This window comes from Rhinolophus hipposideros, assembly GCF_964194185.1.
Source record: "Rhinolophus hipposideros genome assembly, chromosome: 8".
NCBI lineage: Eukaryota > Metazoa > Chordata > Mammalia > Chiroptera > Rhinolophidae > Rhinolophus > Rhinolophus hipposideros.
In genome coordinates this window covers 25863014-25884587 of record NC_138054.1, presented here as the reverse complement: position 1 = coordinate 25884587, position 21574 = coordinate 25863014, and positions in this window count along the sequence as shown.

Sequence of the window (21574 nt, the reverse complement as noted above, 5' to 3'; positions counted from 1 at the left end):
GTTCAAGGTGCTGACTCTAAGGCATTGGCTAGAGGTTTCTGCTTATCAACTCTTGGAATTTGACCCTAGACAAAATTATTAATTTGGTAGGACTTGCCATTTGTGTTGTTTTTTTCTCTCTTTAGCTGAGGTTTTGGAATACTATAGGTATTTTGTAGCACCTGTGTTCAGACTCTAAGGTAAGAATGTATAGTCTGTTATAAAAGACAGACATGTGAACAAATAAATCATAATGATATGTACTATTATATGGAGATATAACATGGTAGGAATATACAGAATGGGGAGTACCTAACCTGGCTCCGGGAGTTGTACTATTTTTATCTGTCCATACCCCCTTCCATCTCATTTTATTAACAGGTGTAGGCGCCTGACTTAAGTTAAACCAATTGCATTGCCTTAACTCCCTGTCCACACTGACTGAGTCAAGGAGATAAGCCTGGAAGAATCCTGCTCCAGGATTTTTCAAACCAGAGCTGGAAAAGTAAAGGGCCTTTGTCCTCTCATTATGAAGCTCTAAGGATGTGAATCCAGAGGTCCTGGCTGACTCTGAGAAGCAAAAATGGGATGGAGGGTATCCTTAAGATATTAAAATCCCTGATTCCAGTCAATCCTGCCTTTCTTAATCTTCTGTTATTCTAATCTTTCTTAAATGCTGTGACTCACCAATAATCTTCACGTGACTCATTCATTCATCAAACTTTTTTGAATATATATATATATTCGTGCCTACATGAGATACTGACTATACCAGATTATTACACCAGGCACTGTTCTAGACACTGGGGTTAGATACATGCTGTTGTCATCCTCTAATTTGGCCCCCAGTGATCCTTGCTGCCTGCTTTTCATGCCCTTGTATAGTCCCTCTCCCACTGAATAAGGGCTGGTCTGTGTGACCAACAAAATATGGCAAAAATGACAGAGTCTAACCTCTGAGACTGGGTCATTCGGAAACTGTCGTTTTTGCCTTGTTCTCTTCTATTGCATGCTTTGAGGGAAGCCAGCCACCACGTGTGAGGAGCTCTACGAATAAAACAAATTCTAAGGCCTCCCATCAGGATCCAGAACCAACTTGACAGCCATGTCAATGAGCACCTTGAAGTGGATCTTTCAGCCCCAGTAAAGTCTTCAAATGACTTCCGTCCTAACCCACATCTGACTGAATCTCATGAGAAATCCCAGGCCAGTTAGCAAGCTGCTCCCAAACGCCTGACACACAGAAACTGTAAGAGTTTATAAAGGTTTTTGTTGTTTCGAGGCCCTAAATCTGTTTTTTTTTAAACCAGAAATAGCAATAGATAATTAATACAATATATCAGTAACAAAAACAGACATAAATCCTGCCTGATGGAGTTCAAATTCTAGTGGGAGAAAACAGACAATAAACAGATATGTACAAGTAAAAAATAGGATAACTGAATATCCACATGTGAAAGAATGAAGTTGGACCCTTACCTTATACCACATACAGAAATGAATTCAAAATGGATCAAAAACTTAAACTTAAGAGCAGAAATTATAAAACTCATTTTAAAAATGGGGGAAGACATTTTTCTTTTATTTATTTTTTGTGTGTGTGGCTTAAAATAACATTTATTTTCTCACAGTGTCTTGTTGCTCCGGAACCTGGTTGTGGTTTAGCTGGGTTCTCCAGCTCTGGGGTTCTCATGTGGCTATGGGTATCTCAGGGCTCATCTGTGAAGGATGCTTCTCTCCAGCTCACTCTGGTGGTTGTCGGCAAAATCCGTTTTCTTGCAGGTTGTTGGACTGAGGCTTTATTTCCTCATGAACCCTTAGCCATCGGCTTCAAAAAATAGGGGAAAATACTTATGACATTGACTTTTGTAACAATTTCTTAAATATGACACCAAAAACACAGGCAACAAACAAAAAATACATAAATTGGACTTCATGAAAATTAAAAATGTTTGTGTACCAAAGGACACTACAGAAGACTTAAAGAATAACTCATGGAATGGGAGAAAATACTTTCAAATCATATATCTGATAAGATATTTATATAAAGGATTGCTACAACTCAACAACAAAAAAACAAATAAACCAATTAAAAAATTGGCAAAGGACTTGATCAAACATTTCTCCAAAGAAGATATACAATAGTATATGAAAGGATGCAGGATATTATTAGTCATTAGGAAAATGCAAATCAAAACCACAATGAAATATCACTTCACACCCACTATGATGGCCATTATAAAAAAAGAAAAAGAAAATTACAAATGTTGGTAGGTGGAGAAATTGGAACCCTTGTACATTGTCAGAATATAAACTGATGCAGCCACTGTGGAAAATAGTTGGCAGTTAAAAGAAGTTAAAAACAGAATTACTATATTACCCTGCAATTAATACTCCATGCCACTTAAAGGAATTCAAACAGATACACCAATGTTCATATAAGCACTATTTACAATAGCCAAAAGGAGAAACAACCCAAGTGTCTAAAATATGGTAAATCCATATAATGGAATATTATTCAATCATAGAAGGGAATAAAGTTCTGATAATGCTACAACATGGATGAACCTTGGAAATATAATGCTAAGTGAAATAAGCCAGACACAAAAGAACAAATATTGTATGATTCTGCTTATATAAGGTATTTAGAGTAGTCATATTCTAAAGATAAAAGCAGAATAGAGGTTACTAGGGCCCATGGGTGGAGGTACAGTGTTTCTAGTTGGAGTGATGAAAAGGTTTGGAACTAGATAGTGGTGATGGTTATGCAATATTGTGAATGTACATAATGCCATTAAACTATACACCTAAAAGTGGTTAAAATGGTAAACTTGTTATGTATATGTTTCCACAATTTAAAAAAAAAAAAAGCCTCCTGGGAATTTAGATCATCTTGGAAGAGAAAAATAAATAGAGAATGAGGAGAGAGAAAATCTTGATCTGACTTAGTCGACATGATAAATTGGACACATAAATCACTATATATATATATATATATATATATATATATATATATGTATGTATATGTATATATATGTATATATATATGTATATGAGATGGTGTAAGTGTATGGATAAAACTGAAACAGGAAAGGGGAAAGGAGTAGAGAGAAGGGTTCTTACAATTTTAAATAGGATAGTCAGGGAAGACCTCACAAACAAGGTGGTAAGAGAGCAAGCCATCTTGCAAAGAGCATTCCAGGCACAGAAAAAAACAAGTACAAAGGCTTCAAGGCAGGAACGTACCTGAGCTATCCAAGGAACAGCAAGGAGGCTAGTGGCATGGTTAGAATGGCATGAACAAGATGGAAAATACTAGGATATGAAATTGGAGTAAAAAACAGAACCAGATGACAGAGAGAGCCCCACAGGCCATCTTTAGGATGTTAACTTTTACTGTAAGTGGGATGGATAAGCAGAGTGACATGATCTGACTCATGTTTTCTGTTTAAAAGCATCAGCTGGCTGCTGTGCAGTAAATGGACTATAAGGAAGCGTAGAAAGGCGGAGGTCAGTCAGAAGCTCTTGAGAGGAGATGATGACTGCTTGGACTAGAGTGGGAAGTGACCATGTATTTTTCCGCCAACATGATTTGTCTTCAATTGGCTATGGGATAAAAGAGGGAGAAATCAAAGATGACTCTGAAATTTGAGGGTTAGGCAACTAGGAAAATGGAGTTGCCATTTACTAAGACAGGAAAGACTGAGGGTGGAGCAGCTTGAGAGGTGGTGGGGAACGAGTCTGGTTTCTGTCATATGCAATCAAGACTGATATTGGGGTAAGCAGAGAAGATTTCACAAAGTACGTGATATTTAAGGCATACCTTAGTGAATAAGAATTTCATTCTTTCTGTTAGGGAATGAAGAGTGGGTAGATATACTTGATCACTGCTTATTGAACTCACTTTCTTTGGAATCTCATCTGTTGGGCTATCTCTCGTATGTGTATATCATTGTACTGCATGTTATTTTATATGCTGTATCATTGGGCTTCTGCTAGGTTATGCTGCAGTAGCCAAAGACCCAAAATCTTGACACCTTATGCCAACAAATAATTATTTTTCACTTACATTTCCTTCCAAGGCAGGTTGATTGTGGCTCTGCTCCACACCAGCTTCATTTTATCTTTTAGATGGTGATGTGTAATACTTGGAGAATTGTTGAGTATGGTATCATTGTGTTCATTCATTCATTCAACAAATATTTATTCAACACCTGTTTCATGCCAGGCAAGGTTAAGTACTGGAAATACGATAGTGAACAAAATAGATAAAATCCTTGATTTCCTGGAGCATAGATATATTTAAAATGAAAGAATAGCAATTAGATGGACAGCAAATTTAAGAGTAAATAAAGCAACTTAGAAGGCAGTGAAATAAGGTTGTTAAAAATGCAAAGAGAAAATAATTATTAATATAGAATGGAAGGGTGCACCCATTTGAGAAGAATGGTGAAATGGAGATCTTTTTAGAGAAATAGTAACTGAGAGTGTTGACCACAAGATTCCTGCACAAAAGGAATTTCTACAGGGAATACTTTGGGGCAGTGCTTCTCAAACTTTAATATGTATACCAATCGCACAGAGATTTTATTAAAATCCAAATACTGATTCAGTAGAACTAGAGGGGAAACAGAAGGTCTGCGTTTCTCATAATTGCCCAGGTGATGCCAATGCTGCTGTTCTCAGATCAGAAGTGGGAAAAGAGAAGAAAAATACTCCTAGCTGGAAGGTGAGGGATGAGCTCATGAGCAAAGATCTAAGTAAGCATGTAGTTAAATCTAAACAAATATCTGCATAACAATAAATACTGCTAATTTAGAGAATTAAGAAAAGGATAAAACTGAAAAACTGGAAATAATAGCATTTAGATTGGGATGACCATTGTTAAAGAGTTCAAAGGTCCTTACATTGTTTGGGAGGGAAAAGATTAACTGTGGGTATTAAGAATGCTTCAAGACACTTATCTGCATCCTAGATGTAAATTGCCTAGAAGCAAATGAGACAGACCCCTGATCTCCAGTGGTTTACAGTTGAATACTCGAGACAGGCAGACAGACAAACATGGGTGGGCGTCATTGGCATAGTGCCAACCTGAAATTAATCCACGTTCATCACAGAATACAGAGAATCATAGAAAGAACATAGTTTTTTTCTTTTTTTTAAATTTGACTGACCTTGGTTTGAATCCTGGCTACTTCCCAATTTTGTGAGCTGGTACAAATTATTTAACCTCTCTGAGCTTCTATTCCCTCATCTGTCAGATGGAAGAGCACTGTCCAAAGTCACAGGTTAGTTACAAATGTTAAATGATAAACTCTAGCATGCTACCTGGAACTTTCTGGGAGCCCAATAAATAACTGTCGGGACTCTTAAAAAGGCGAGGGAGGGGGAATTAATAAAAGAACAAAAATAGAATATGCAATTTTTAAGCTAATAAAGAGGAAAAGATGGAATATGGAACATATTAATTATGGAACATACAAGATGATGACAAAACTTTAATATGTATATAAAAAAAATAAGTCAATAAAGAAGAAAACCGAAAAAAAGAAAAAAAAAGAAAGTAGAAACAAATAGAAATGAGAATATTTTAATAAATGTAAATGGTTTGAACTAACTAATCATTAAAAATAGATTGGATTAAAAGAAACAGAAATAAAATCCAAGTAGAAACTATTTATGAGACATAGCTAAAACATAAAACATAAAAGGTTTAAAGTAAAGTGATTGAAAAAAACACAAAATATCAATGTCAAAAACCTGGTTGCAATGTACCATAGTTTTGCAAAATGTTAACATTGGGAGAAACTGGGTAAAATGTACAAGAAATTTCTCTGTATTATGTCTTATAACTGTATGTGAATGTATAATTTATAAAATTTCAACTAGAAAGTGATAAATTAGGCCAATATCAACTAAAAAAATAATTGCATTTAAAGCCTTAAACTTTACTATGCAGCAGAATCACCTGGAAAGCGTGTTAAATTACAAATTGCTGGGTCCCAACTCCCAGAGTTTCTGATTCAGTAGGTGACAAGGGTGGGTCCCAAGGATTTGCATTTCTAGCAAGTTCCTAGGTAATGTTGATGTTGCTGATTGTAAGACCCCACTTTGAGAAACCCTGGTATGATGTTATGGACTCTTAGTATTATCACTCATTTTGGCAATCTTGGTTAAGATATCTCCATTTTTTTCTGAGGGAGTAAGAGGCACTGGAGTATTTTAAAGCAAATTCTGACAGGAAATCATTTTGCCTGTAAGTATATTTTTTAAAAGATTTAAGCAAAGTAATTAATAACCTTGATTTATTTTATAAAGATAGAAACTTGTACCCCATAATTTAAGCACATGTGAAACATTTATAAAAATTGACATGGAACATTTCTAAATATTGACCACTTTTCAGACAATAAAGCATGTCTTAACAAACTTCAAACAATTGGTATTAAATAGAATATTTTCAATGACCAAAATGCAATTTATTTAGAAATCAAGAACAAAAATTTTATCTATTTATGTTTCTATCTTAAATATAAGTAGATAGAAAAATCACATTTAGTCCCCAGAGGTCTCAATATTTACAAATAAACTACAGAATAACTTCCCATTTCCAGCAATAACTTTACATTGTGAAAGTGTATGAACAGTTGGCCATCTATACCATATAGGTGTACTGAATTGCAGAATTAAATGCACTTACTTGAATCATATTGAAAAAAGCATGAAGGCATTGGCCTAGAACAACTCTTACATGTGTGTATTAATAGACAGGTTCAAGAAAGTTCATAGCAGCATTGTTATTAATACAAAAAATTGAAAACAAACCAAATATCCAGAGATAGGTGAATGTATATGGTATATTATATGGTATATTATATAGCAGTGAAAATGATAAACTACAACTCCACACAACAGGGATGAACCTTAGAAACATAATATTGAGTTGCAGAAGCAACTTGCAGAAGACATCATAAGATATGATACTACTTTTTGGAAGTTCTAAAAAGAACTAAATAATACAATGTTTAAGAAAAATACATATGAAACAAACTTATTAAAATAGATATGAAAATGATAATATTCAGGTTAGTGGGTTTTTTTTTCCTTCCCGGGGGAGGGAAGCTGGGAAATAGGGTAAAAAAGGACTGGCACAGATCTGTGCAAAGGTATTAGTAAAGATTAGTGACCAGGTAATGTTCTAGGTTCAAGGCTGTCTATTTTAATTGTTGCATTTCATTACACACAGAGATGTTCTTTTTTTTGAGCAAATATTATTTTAAAACTTGAAAAAGAAAAACTCTGATTTACTAAAAATGAAATAATACTATTAAAATTCCAATTTTAGGGAACAAAAATATTCAGTGAATTTTCATTATACTTCAAAGAAGACCCAAGAGCATAAAGACTCAAGGACCAGGATCCTCGAGCCTTTGGACTTTGCCATTGTACTTCCCAGAAGAGTATCTCTGACTCTCAGTCACCCAGAGCCTGGGAAATATAAATTGGACCCATCTCGGATAATGCAAGCAAGTTAGCATAGTTTTTTTCATTAAGGCTTCTTCTCTCCCCCCCCTAAAGAACTACTTCAAATCTGCATGTCTCTCATTTCCAAAGTGTTCCGATATTTAGGATGGGAAACGAATGTTTTAAAGTTTATTGGGTAAGGATGCCTCCCTCCAGCCGTGCATTTTTCTTTCTCTTTTTTCATCTGATTACAGAAACATTACACATTGATTGTATAAAATGTGATTACAGAAAAGAACAGAAATTAAAATCGCTTGTAATGCCATCACCAAATAATTGCCATTGATTTTGGGGGGGTTTATTTCCTTTCTGTCTCATTTCTGAGTATATGAATACACACCTATGGTTTGTTTATTTATAAAAATGGGGTCAGACTTACTGATATATTTAAAACCATGAAATGGAACTAATGGAGTAAGTATAGATGAAAAAGAAAAGAGGCTCAAAGACTCAGTCTTCACTAGGGCACAGAGAATGCGGAGAAGAACTAACAAAAGAGACAGAGGAACAGCCAATGAAGTGGAAGGGAAACCAGGAGAGTGTAGTATCTGGGAAGCCAAGAGGAAAAAAAGTATTTCAGGAATACTAAGTCAATTGCTATTAATGGGTCAAGAGAAATGACCCCTGGAGATTTAGCAACATGAAAATCATTGGTAACCACGTGCTGTTTCCATGGAACAGGGTAGTCAAAAGCCTGACTGGAGTGGGTCCGAGAAAAAAATAAGAAAAAAGAAAGTGGAATCAGAGAAACAGACAAATCTTTGAAAGGGTTTTGCTATAAAGGAAAGGTAAAAAATGGAGGACTAGTTGAAGAAAAGGTTTTTTGTTTTCAAAGTGAGATTAATAACACCATATTTGGATGTTGTTGGAAAAGATCTATCAGAGAGGGGAAATTGAGGGTGCAGTAGAGAAGGGGGAGAATTACTGGAGCAACATCACAGAATAGGTAGGAAGGGACCTCACGCCAGAGTGGAAGAGTTAGCTACAGGTGGCAACATGGATGATTTATCCATTGTTACAAGAGAGAAGGCAAGGTATGTGTACACAAAAGCGTGTAGCTGGGTAGATATGCTGGGAATGTGTGGACATTCTTTTCAGAATGTGCTTGTATTTTCTTAGTGAAATAAAAATAACTGTTATCAGCTGAGAATGAAGGTAGAGAAAATACTGGCGGTTTAAGGAGCCAAGAGAAGGTATGAAATAGTTGTCTATGAGAGTGAAACAATAAATTCACTAGAGAAATCTAGTATGATTACCAGGCATCATCAATGACCCAGTTGAAGTTCACTGTCACAAATTAAAAATGAGAACCATCAGCATGCTTATGTGTTTTACTCCAGACACTCTGAGCCACTTGGGTATAGACACAGAGTAGGTAGAGATACAAATGAGATCAAAACTCAGGTTTTGGTCAAATGAACAACATTTTTCCTATGATTGTAAAATCATAGCTGCATTCTTCCTCAGATTATTTCTTTCATGGCCAATCAGATGAAACATATTCCTACCAATGGAAAATTTTACCAATGTGCTCAGGATTTGCCCCCTTGTAGTCTTTCAGTTTCATGGTCATCAGTTTCACTGTATACCCAATTCATCTTGACCCCTCAATTTGATTCCTGAATCAATCCTCCAAGCTTTTATCAACAGTTTTCACTCATTGCTGCATTTCTCCTTCCTTATCATCATCTTTTTGGCTTATTTTGGCTTGGTAAAATTCTTGGGTACCCTAAGGACCACACCTTTCCCTACTTAATCCTGTCCAAAGACCTTGTCTCCCTACTCTTGAGTAGGATCTGGGAAACATATGAACCCCTGATGGGATATAATTAGTTCCTTACGCAGATCAAACTCTTTCAGAAGCAATTTGTCCAAATAATGACATAATTTTCAATAAATATCCACTGAAATTATAATGATCCAAGCTTCATCTTTAGAAACACTTTTTACATGGGAAGAAAAGTTTGATTGAATTTTAATTAGAAATATAGATACCACTGTTTTATGCACTTGGATTTAAATCAGGGTAAGCTCATTATTAATCATAATCTGATAAAACTGGAGTTCAGGAAAGTGAAGCTTAGTGTAAATATATGGAGAAAATTCTGATGATAGTTTAGAAAGTTACTCAAGGTGCAAGAAATTTAAGTGTGATAAAAGAACGTGTTTAATTGGCTATACTTAATCAGCTAGGCATTTGATGTTTATAATAGTAAAGAAAAAAAATGTTTCTCAGTGGGACACTCCACACTGGTACTATGCTTGTTAGGTTTTCCTAGGTTTGTTCAGATGGTCTTCAAAGCATAGTAATGCCTTGATTTTTAAGTAATTTTAAGCACAGTGTGAAATGAGTGGTGTTTGAGTCATTTGAAAAGTTGAATTTTTAATTTCTGAATTATTAATATGAGTAATGTTTAAACAAATTCTGCTCCCAATCATATCTATATCTATAGCATTATATATTATATCTATAGTAGTTTTGGAAACACATATGTAACAGCCAGTACATGACATAAACCAGGAAAGAGTTCATCCTTGAAATCCTTAGGTATTGAAGATTTATGTTCCCATGCATTTTGTTTCCATTTACGTTTTGCCCAGAGCCAGTAAGGAAAAGGAGGCAAGGAAGGCCAATCCTCCTGTAGTGATTCGGGTACAGCACCATTCTGTCTTCAGTCTATCAAGTCCCCGAGCCATGAGGAAAGAGGCACCTGTGACAGCTAATCTCAGTGAATCCCAGATGGCCACAGAGGAAGGGAGCGTGGCAGAGCAAGCGACGCACAGTGGAAGATCCTCAGCAACAGTGAAGTGAAAGTTCTGCGGAGGGACCAGACCCACCCAGCTTTGTGTAGACGCAGGTGGGACACTAGTTGAAGGACTCCCACTTCCTGTGGAAATTCTAATTGGGTCTAGTCCACTGTTTAGAGGATCCTATTTTTCACAGAACCTCTCTTGCCCTGTTTCCCCCTCTTCTTCCACTGTCTCTATTGGATTTTCTAAAACACTTATGTTGATCTATGCCAAAAGTATACCCATATAGCAGTCAGGGTTCTCCAGAGAAACAGAACCAATAGGACACACACACACACACACACACACTCATTTATTTTAAGGAATTGGCTCATGTGATTTGGGGGATTGACTAGTCATTAATCTGTAGCGCAGACTGTCAGGATGGAAACTCAGGTAGGAGATGAGGTTGCAGTCTTAAGCCCAAAATTTGTAGGGCAGGTTGGCAGACTAAAAACTCAAGCAGGATTTTATGCTGCATGCTTGAGGCAGAATTTCTTCGCCAGGAAACTTCTGTTTTTGCTCATATTAAGTAAGGCCTTCAACTGATTAGATGAGGCCTACTCACATTCTCAAGGGTTATCTCCTTTACTCCTTTGTAGATGTTAACACTTCTACAAAATACCTTCACAGCAACAGCTACATTAGCGTTTGATTAAATAATTGGATACCATAGCCTCACCAAGTTGACACATAAGACAAACTATCATACCCCAATATAAAAATAATTACAAAATAGCCATACTTTATTAGGCATTTACTATAAGCCAAGTATAATGCTAGGCACTTCCCAGGAACTGTATTATTTAATACTCAAAACCACTCCAGGAGGTATTACTAATCCTATTATACACATGAAGAAACTGAGGTTCAGAGCAGTGAAGCAATTTGTTTAAAGTCACACAATGAGTAAGCCACGTGGGGCCTCAAACCTAAGCCTGGCTAACTCCTGACAAGTCTATGTTCTAGGAAATCCCTTTGGTCTCTAACAGATCTCCTGTGCTTGCTTAGCTCCGGAGTCTCTAGTGATCATGGAAACTACCTCAAAGCTGCGAGCCACAGGTCTGAACTGGCCAGCACACTCGCTGTGATCCTCAGTTCTAGCTCCCAGTTTCCAAGGCCACACAAATTTCCAAAGAATTCCAGCAGTGAGGTTAAGCAACTTAAGAGTGAGAGGCAGGTCGGCAAGCCTAACCACTCATTCTGGTTTGGAAGGCAACAGCCACACCTGAAGTTTGCTCTTTCCATGTTGGTTTGTCTCACATTGCCCCGATTCAGAGTCCACTACAATATTAGGATTTTGCGGATGAACTCTCTTCACTACTATTTCAATCACTAACTCCTTCAAGTTGGGGACCCACCTCGTCTCAATTTTCTAACCTTTTCCTCTTTTTTTGATTATCAGAAGTCCATTACTCCCATAGTTTATCCTTCACAATCTCTTTCAAAATCCCTCTTCTGAGGAGAAAAATGTTTAAAATTACTCACTTTCTAAGGTTATCTTTCCTAGCAGTATTGATATTTACATTTGAGTAAATCCTTTATATAAATAATTAGATTTCTAATCATGGAATATTGGCCAACAGCTGAAGTGGCATTTACAGTAGTAGCTACGGAGCCTCTCAGTTGCGGTTGTTCTCAATAATTGCTTGTTATCGCTTGCCTGCCTTGTCTAAGTCTAGCTCTATTCAGAAGAAACTCCCTTTGTGTTCAGGTCCTAACCTTTCCCCATATCCATTTCAAGAGATCAACCTGAAAACCAAGAAGATTATAAAACATTAATGTAAGAATGAGGCTTATGTGTATTTCCACCAATACTGCTAATAAGAATGAACATCGAGTATTTCTTTAATTCTCACAGTAACTACTGTTATTATTGCCATTTTACAGATAAAGAATTTGGGGCTCGGAGAGGTAGTGAGTTGTGGAGCTATGTTGAAATCTAGAACTTATTCACTGTAAAATCCAGGACTTCACAAGTACAGCTAAACATCCATCCCAGAGAAACAGGGTACACAGGAATAGAGCATGAAAGCAACATAAATTAGCTATGGAGAGATTTTTCAAAGTTGACTATAAGGTGCGTCAAAATTCCAGTCTTACACAGTCTTTCTAACAGTTACCTACTTTAAAAATGAGATATGTTTCTGCAAAATTCTGGGGACAGGAGAGGGAGTTAAAAAACAAAACAAAACAAAACAAAAAACCCAACCAGTAGATTCTTTAAGGTAATACAAAAAGGCCAACTCTTGTCATATGGATCTTAAATTTCCAAATTATAAAGTTAGGCAGTAGTTACTCTTCCTTTCAAGGCTTGAAAATTTGGGTCAGGCAGTGCTTTACCCTCCACAAAGAACTCTCATTGAGGACTATTTCAGATATCCACTGGGGAGCCCCCTTTCCCCTCAGATAACTCAATTCCCAATTTCTAAGATCTGTAAAATCCAATGTTCCGATCAGGACTTCTGTTAATTCCCAGGAGCTTATGATATCGTGGTCATCTCTGCCTTTGGTTTCTATTTTTGAGCTGTTTTTTTTCCTCTTTCATTAATGCCTTCCCAGAACTCAGCCCTTCATTAGTTTTCACAAGCAATTCACTTCCACCAACATTTTGTGAATTTGAGTAGACCTCACTGAAGATACCATTGTCATGGAGAAGGCCACTTCAATGGCTTCACTCTCCTCTCTTTCCTTTCCCCTTTCTCTCAAGCACCCTACTTCTTTTCAGAAGCAAAAAAAAATTCTTCGCTTGGTTTTCTGAATAATAATTTAGCAAGCTTGGTGCTTGAATCCTTCACACCAGCACCTTATCTAATTATTCCCTCAGGTGTAAAGAAAAGAGCTAGAGTTCTGTCCTGGTTCAAATCCCTTTTGAAGAATAGTTATAAAAGCTGGAGAAGAATTGCAGGAGGCAGTACCAGAGATAAAGTCCAGAAAAAAATTGAATTGTTTTTCTGAGACCCTCTAAGCATAACTTTTTAACATGAGCCCAAAAAAGTGTTTATCATGTAGCACAGTTTAATACTCACCAATGTTATAATTATTTTACAGTTTCTCAAAGATTGGTTTAATTAGTAGAGCAGGTTATATTCTTAAAAGATGGCTACAACAGTCTGTCCCATTCTACATGTGCTTCTAGAACCACGCCACTCTCCTATTAAGAGGTGAGATCCATGTCTCTTCTGTTCTTGAGTGAGCCATTGTGACTTCCTTGAACAGTAGAAATCACACTATGCCCTGCACGTCCACCTTGTTCTCTTGGAACACTCAGTCTTGGAACCTCGCCACCACTCTGTGAAGAAGCCCAAGATGTCACAGCGTCTCACATGGAGAAGAACCAAGCTCCTAACCAATAGCAAGCTCCAATTTATCAGCCATGTGAATGAGCTGTCTCGAATGTGGATCCTTGCAGCCCCAGGTGAGATGGTTTAGTTGATGCCAAATGGAGCAGAGATAAGCTGTCCAAATTGAGCCCTGCTCAAATTGCACATTCGTGAGCAAAACAAGTGAGTGTTATTATTTTAAGACACTGTTTGGAGGTAGATTGTTATATACCAATTGATAAATGGAATGATTAGAATAAATGATCAGAGATTATAGTGTGACTACCATATCATACTCATTTCACTTACTCATTCAATTTATTTCATACCAAGCTCTGTTCTTCATGCAGGGGATATGACATTATACAACATAATGTCCCTTTTCCTGCTTGAAGTAGGGAGGGCAGACCATAAAGAAATTAACAAATAAATTTGTAATTGTTAGGTGGTAGAAAAAGCAGGATATGGGGACTATAGAGTGACGGGGTGTTCTATTTCAGATAGAATGGTTGAAAAGGCATTTCTAAAAAGAATATCATTGAATACAGACTTGAAAGAAGGCAGGCAGCACACCACATGAGTATCTAGGGGATGAGCAGTCATGGCAGAGGGAATCCTTAGTGCAAAAGCTCTGAGACAGAAGTGGCTTAGAGGCCACTGCATTGGAGTAGAATGAGGAAGGGATAGAATGAGAAGAGATGAAGTCAGAGAAGCATGGGAGGGGGCAGAACAAGTGGAGAATAGATTGTAGGAGTCAAGGTTCAAAGCACAGAGACCTGTTAAGAGGTTAATGCAATGATCCAGGTAACAGATGGTGGTAGCTTGGACTAGGGCATGGGAAATGATCATATATATATATGTATATTTATATATGCACATATTGTGGTCACCAGGATGTGGATGTGGAACTTGATTAAAATACAGGCATCAAGTATATCAAGCATGACTCTAATGTTTTCTTGTTATTTGCTCTATAGCAAGTACATTTTATGTTTGTCCTGTTTTCCCCATTAGAAGTCCTGGAATTACTCTGTGTATTCAAACATTCATCTAATGCCTACGATGTCAGTACCAAGTGCCATTTACGACAGACACTGTATCTTTAAGTACAGCCTCTCTGAGGTGCTGACCCCACACAGAAATGCGGAATGACTCAGAGGATTATGACTATCACTTTGAAGTTATCTTTAACAGATATAATTACACCTCTTTTGTGTGCAATATTTCATTGAGGAAGTTGACCCGAGACACAGGGAGAATCTAGAAGTTTTTTGTTTGCTTTCAATAATGTTGGTAAATTGTTCAAGATCCAAACAGCTTTGCTATTATGTGCTAGGGGGAGAATCAGCCACAATACTTTATGGGTTTTTTTCCCCCAAAATACCTTGGTGGGCTTTCATATATCTTGGATCCTCCCTTTATACCCAAAGTAACTGAAGATGGAGACAGATATTATTAGTGTCATTTAACAAGTGGACTCTCAAAAGGATTTATGGAGTTTGTCATTAGTCATTTATTTTAAGCCTTAAAGAACTGGCAAAATAAGACTGGTCATTTTTGATGATTCCAGGAAAGATGTAGACACATAATTTAAATTTCCAGGTAGGTTTCTTACCACCTAAAATACTCCTAGCCTGCTACTCGTTTCCCCTCATTTCATACCCCCTTAATCTTGTGGCAATGAGATTTTTTTTTGATTTTTTTTTTAGGCAAGCAGGATGGATGATAATTACCCTTAAAGCAGCTCTGACCTCTAAAGTTTAGCAATCCCTGGACTTTTCTACCTTTCTCTTAATGACTTGCTATGAACCTAGTCTCCAGGAAACCACCTAAATATTATTGAATCATTTAAGTATTTTCACTTTCATATATAAACTAACCCTCTGATAAAGTGGTGCTTAACTTCCCACATTTGTCCTGAGACTGCCTTCTTTAGGCTTCAAGGGCTTTCCTCCTATTTCTAGTAATATGGGCTTCATCTGGTGAGCAAACTATGTGCCTTAGTTCATACTGATCAGAGTATCGTAAGTCTTCATTTTCTGGAAGTTTGTAATGCTTCAGGTTCAGCCTGACGGTTTAGGAGATGACAATCAATTTACTAGCTGCAATTTCACCTTTATTGTTAAATACAGTTTATTGTAGTTAGTTTAAGCCAAAGAATGTTTACACCCCAAACAAAAATGCATCATGGAATATTCCAAAGTCAAATACACGCACTTAGAAATTTTTAGTCTGAGGTCCATCTTTTAACACAATTTTAAGGCAGGCTCAGATCTGAAAAACAGCACTGATGATAGCCGCCTGTTCCACTGTGATCAGCTGTGGTATCCATGTTTTCATCTGTAAAATTAAGATAATAATCCTATCTACTAGAGTAGCTTTGAGGTAATGTAATAAATGCTTAGTGTAGACTCTGGTACATAGTAAATTCTAGACAGGTATTGCTATTTCTAATATATAGAAATCCTGACACTCCCTTTCTTTCTCCCACTCACTACCTCTCTGGTCAAGTCTAAGTCATCGAGAGGAGGCCAGCAGAGCAGCCCCACTGGGAGGGGCTCGGACATATGGGTCCTGTGATTTTGGATGGGTATGAAGTTTCCAGGTCACTTCCCTTTGACCCAGGCGAGAGGGGTCCTTGCTGTGGCCCTGCACTGGATAACACCCGGCATATCACAAACACACAGAAAAGTAAATTTATTAAAGAATGCATGGCTGTGGCTGCCTTTGTCACAGGAGTTGGCAGCTCTGACAAGAGAGCCTAAGCATCTGCCCTGGTAATCAACACCTTCTAGGCCCCAGGGAAATACTATTCCACATTTCTTGTGTTGAGTCCTGGGAAAAAAAAGGCAATTGTGTCTCAGTGTCATGAAGATTGTGGGTTTGTGCTGTTGGTGGCGTTTGAAATGGACACTGCTGAGAAGTGCAGGAGGCTTTGAGCAATAGAAACTTTTTAGGTAGAAGGCAAAACCAAATTGACTTGTCAAATACTTTCTTTCTGATAATGTGAATGCAAAAGATTTTTGGATAATAAAGTTTCATGTTCGAGAAGAGCCAAGTCTCCATTTTCTTGTTTATCTTTACGTTCCAGGTCCTGGTTCCAGAGGTATTCACCATGTTAAAACAGATTTGATTTAGACATGAGATGCTGTAGAAAAGTAAAGGAAAACAACAGAAGATACTCAAAGAGTAAATCAAAATCTGGAAGGAAAATGAATTTGAATCTGTGCTAGCCAGTTATTTGATATAATATTGCTTGCTTTTAATAATGTTAGTATGTGCTCAAAACCCAAACAGATCTAAATTTTTAAAGGATGAAAATTTTAGACAAAATAATTTTTCTAAATTGAATGAAACCTCATGAGAAATAGTCAACAAATGTAACATTCTAATTAAATGTAAGAAAATTAGAACAAGGAAACAAAAAAGTTTGAATGGCTGTGAAGAAAACTCAGGTAAAAATAAACCTAAAATTTAGAGGTAAGCATCATGGTGGAGTGAGAAAACCCCTTAAAGTTACAACAAGTTGGTCAAGTATAATTCAACAAAGGATTCCCTGCTCAACACACAAACACGTCTAAGAGATCTGGGCATTCAGACATCTGAAGGTGGGTGTATCAGAGCAAACAGAGGAGGCAGGACAGGAAAGGACAGAGACGGAGCCATACACGCAGTGCAATGCTCACTGTGGCTCCAGTGGTAGCAGTGGAAGGTCTGGTTGCAACCCCACTTGGCAGCCTGGAGAAGGACAGAGGGGCTGAGCCAGCATTCTGGCCTGAGTGGCCAGTACACATTGTGGCTGAGCCCAACGACAGTGCACAGAAGCAATGGAAAGGGTGGCAGTTGCAGTTGAGCAGCCGTCTTTACCAGGGGGGAAAAAATCAAAGCCACAAATGTGCAAACCCAACCCCCACCCCCATCCTCCCAGTGCCCATCTGACTCTAGCTGATGTAGCAGCAATGGAGGTATCAGATTACAGTCCTCATTTGACAGCCTAGAGAAGGCCAGAGAGACAGAAGCAATATTCCAACCTAAGTGGCCGGTACACATTGCAGGTAAACCCAACAGCAAAAACAAAGCCGCAAATGCACAAACCTGCCTTCCCTCCCCGCCCCACAAACACACACACCCCTCCCAAACCATAAGTGGAATCGGGCAGAGGCAACAGGGACACCTCAGATAGTACACCAAGGCTGGCAGCCTCTGGTTACAGGGTAGCAGTGCTGGAAACTTACAGTGCCAGAAAGTGAATTTTGAATTTGTGCTATCTAGTTATTTGATATGTATTATTGTTTGTTTTTAATAACGTTAGTACAAGTGTTCAAAACCCAAACAGATCTAAATTTTTAAAGGATGAAAATTTTAGACAAAATACTTTTTCTAAATTGAATAAAACTGCCTGAGAAATGGTCAACAAATGTGACATTCTAATGAAATATAAGAAAATTAGAACAAGGAAACAAAAAAGTTTGAATGTCTGTGAAGAAACTCATGTAAACAGCTGCCACATCCCACTACAAGGATGGTGCCCTGAGACTGAGGTGACCTGGGTCATAGAGATGATGCCCACCCCCTCAGGAAATATGGGACATTTTCCATGGCTGAGGCAAGACCATTGCACTGAGATCCTGGAAGTTCCAGTAGTTCAAGGAAGAGAAAACAAAACTTGTACTATATCACCATCTACTGGAAAACAAGAGAAAGACCTTTACTTAACAACCTACTAACAGTCAAAAGCAATCAAAAAGATTTCAATTCTTCAATGCTCAGGGAGAGAAATAATCCATCAAGTATCATGAACAACCAAGATAATAAGGTAGCTCAGAAAGAAAATGAAAAGTTTCCAGAAGATAAATTCAAAGATATGGAAGACTGAGATTTAAATGATAGAGAATTCAAAATTGCAGTTCCGAAAAAAACTCAACAAGATATAAGAAAACTCATAAAGGCAGTTCAATGAGCTCAGGAATAAAATCAATGAACAAAAGAAGTATTTTATCAAAGAGACTGAAACTATAAAGAAGAACCAAACATAAATTCTGGAACAGAAGAGTTCAATATATGAGATGAAGAATGAATTAGAGAGCTTAGGACTTGTAGCAAACCAGATGGAAGAAAGAATTAGTGATCTTGTAGATAGAAACCTAGAAATGATTCAGAAGGAAAAAGAGAGAGAACTGAGAGTTAAAAAAAAAAAATTAAAGAACTCTATGAGAACTATCTCACTCCATTAGAAAGATCTATGTAAAAATAATGGGTACCAGAAGGCAAAGAGCAAGAGAAGGGAACAGAGAGTCTAATTAAATAAATAATTGATGAGAACTTCCCGAACGTATGGAAAGAGCTGGATCCTTGAATCCAAGAAGCTAACAGAATACCTAATTATCTCAATGCAAAAAGACCTTCTCCAAGGTACATTGTATTAAAACTTTCAAAAGTTAACGACAAATAAAGAATTCTCAAGACATCCGGTGAAAAGAAGACCTATAAAGGAAACCCGATTCAGTTATTATCAGATTTTTCAGCAGAAAACCTACAAGTTAGGAGAGAGTGGAATCAAATATTCAAATACTGAAAGAGACAAATCACCCGCTAAAAATCATATATCCAGCAAAGTTATCCTTTAGATATGAAGGAGAATAAAAGGATTTTCCGGGGGGCCGGGGGGGAGTGAGAGAGAGAGAGAGAAAGAGAGAGAGAGAAAACTGAGGGAATTTACCACCACAAGACCTGCATTATCAGAAATATTGAAAGGAGCTCTTCTATCAGAAACAAAAAGACAAAAGATTACAAAATGGTAAGATGACAGACAGAAGTAAGAAATTGCAACTCGTTTTCAGAAGACAGTATTAAACACTTAAGTATAACATAAAGGTTAAAGAGGGTAAAAGCAATTTTTAAAAAGATTATAGCTTCTGCAATATGGAAACAAAGGCAGGGCATAAAAAGGGATAATTTGTGGCAATAAAAACATAAAAGGGGAGAGGGAAAAGGACTGAACTTACACAGGTGAATGAAGATAAGATGAAATCAAAGAAAAAGGATTATTGTATATATGAAACTTTTTTTTGCATAAAACTAATGGTAACCACAAAACAAAAATTCAGAACTGAGACATGTAACATAAAAAAAAGAGTAAACAGAGAAAAAAAGTAATAAAATGCCACCAAATTAAAACAGCAGACAGAAACACAAGGGAAAAGAAACAATGGAGATACAGAGCAACCAGAAAACAAAAGATAAAATGGCTGTAGGAAGTCCTCATACATAAAATTACCCTAAATGTAAATGGACTGAACTCACCAACTAAAAGGCACAGAGTAGGATTAAAAAATAAGACCCAACTATATATTACCTCTAGGAGGTACTAACCTACTAAGACAAATATAGATTCAAAGAGAAGTGGTGGAAGATGATACTCTAAGCAAATGGCATGATACGCCAAGCAAAAATAGAGAAGAGTAGCTACTTATATCAGACAAAATAAATTTCAAGATAAAAGAAGTAAAAAGAAACAAAGATGGACATGTTATAATGATAAAGGGGAACATCAAGACTACATCACACTTATCAATACATAAGTACCCAACTGGGAGGACCAAAATACATAAAACTATTACTAATAGATATTAATATAAAGGAGAAACCAAAAAAATACAATTATAGTAGGAGACCTATATACCCCATTGACAGCAATGGTTAGATCATACAAACAGAAAATCAATAAGGAAATATCAGTCTTAGATAACACATTTGACCATGGGGACGTAGTTAATATTTACAGAGCTTTCAATCCCCATAAAACAGAATATACATTCTTCTCAAATGCACATGACACATTCCCAAGGATAGACCATATGTTGGGTACAAAACTAATCTCAATAAATTTAAGAAGATTAAAATCACACCAAGCATATTCTCTGAATACAGCTGTATGAAACTGGAAATTAACTGTAAAAAGAAAACTGGGAAAATCTTCCAAAATGTGGAGATTAAACAACATGCTACTGAAAAACTATTGTGTCAAAGAAGAACTAAAAGATAAAAAGATACATAGACTCAAATGAAAATGACAGTATGACATATCAAAATGTTTTGGATGCAGCAAAAATGGTAATAAGCAGGAAGTTTATAGCATTACAGACCTATCTCAAGAAATAAGAAAAATCTCAAATAATCTAACATTTCACTGTAAAGAAGAACAAAGCATGAAATAAGTAGAAGGAAAGAAAAGTTAAAGTACAATTAAACAAAATAGAGGACAAAAAAGACAATAGAAAAAAATTAATGAAACAAAGAGCTGCTTTGAAAAGATAAATAAAACTGACAAACCTCTGGCTAGACTCACTAAGGAAAAGAGAAAAAAACTCAAATAAATAAAATCAGAGATGAAAGAAGAGACGTTACAATGGACACTACAGAAAAACAAAGGATTATACAAGAACACTATGAAAGGCTACATACCACCAAATTCAATAACCTAGAAGAAATGGACAAATTCTTAGAAATACATAACCTTCTTAGACTGAACCATGAACTGGAAAACCTAAATAGACCAATCAACAGTAAGGAAATTGAAACAGTAATAAAAACCTCCCCAAAATACAAAAGTCCAGAACCAGATGGCTTCACTGTTCAATTTTACCAAACTTTCAAAAAAGATTTAACTTCTATCCTTATCAAACTTTTCCAAAAATTGAAGAAGAGGGAATACTTCTTAACTCATTTTTTGAGGTCAACATTACCCTGATGCCAAAACCAGGCAAGAATAAACAAAAAAGGAAATTATATATAAACCAATACCTTTGATGAACATAGATGCAAAAATCCTAAACAAAATACTAGCAAATCAAACACAAGAATACGTTAAAAAGATAATACATCACGATCAAGTGGGGTTCATTCTAGGGACGCAAGAATAATTTAACATATACAAATCAATGTGATACACCACATTA